This window comes from Egretta garzetta, unplaced genomic scaffold (genome assembly GCF_000687185.1).
Source record: "Egretta garzetta isolate BGI_Z169 unplaced genomic scaffold, ASM68718v1 scaffold834, whole genome shotgun sequence".
Classification (NCBI taxonomy): domain Eukaryota; kingdom Metazoa; phylum Chordata; class Aves; order Pelecaniformes; family Ardeidae; genus Egretta; species Egretta garzetta.
Genome location: NW_009259438.1, coordinates 110,894 through 111,216, shown reverse-complemented (window position 1 = coordinate 111,216; position 323 = coordinate 110,894).

Sequence of the window (323 nt, the reverse complement as noted above, 5' to 3'; positions counted from 1 at the left end):
GGCTGCGCGGGGGAGAGAGTGGCCGATGCAAGCGCGGCCGATGCCGAGCGGTGCTGAGCCCCGGGCGGGCGGGGGTGCAGGGGTCGCGTTTGTTAGCAGCCAGGAAAACCACATCATTCGCTGCGAGCGCTGCTCGGTGTGACCGTAAACCGTCACTTTGCACACACGGAGGTGGGGGGGGGACACACACACGGGGGCGAATCTGTTCCCAGGGCTGGAAATGTCCCAGCTGCACTGGCAGAGGGGCCACGCGTGCTGGCATTGGGTGCCAAAACTAAAGTACTTCTGTAATCCCCACCCCCCCCGCCTCCCTTTGCAGCCGC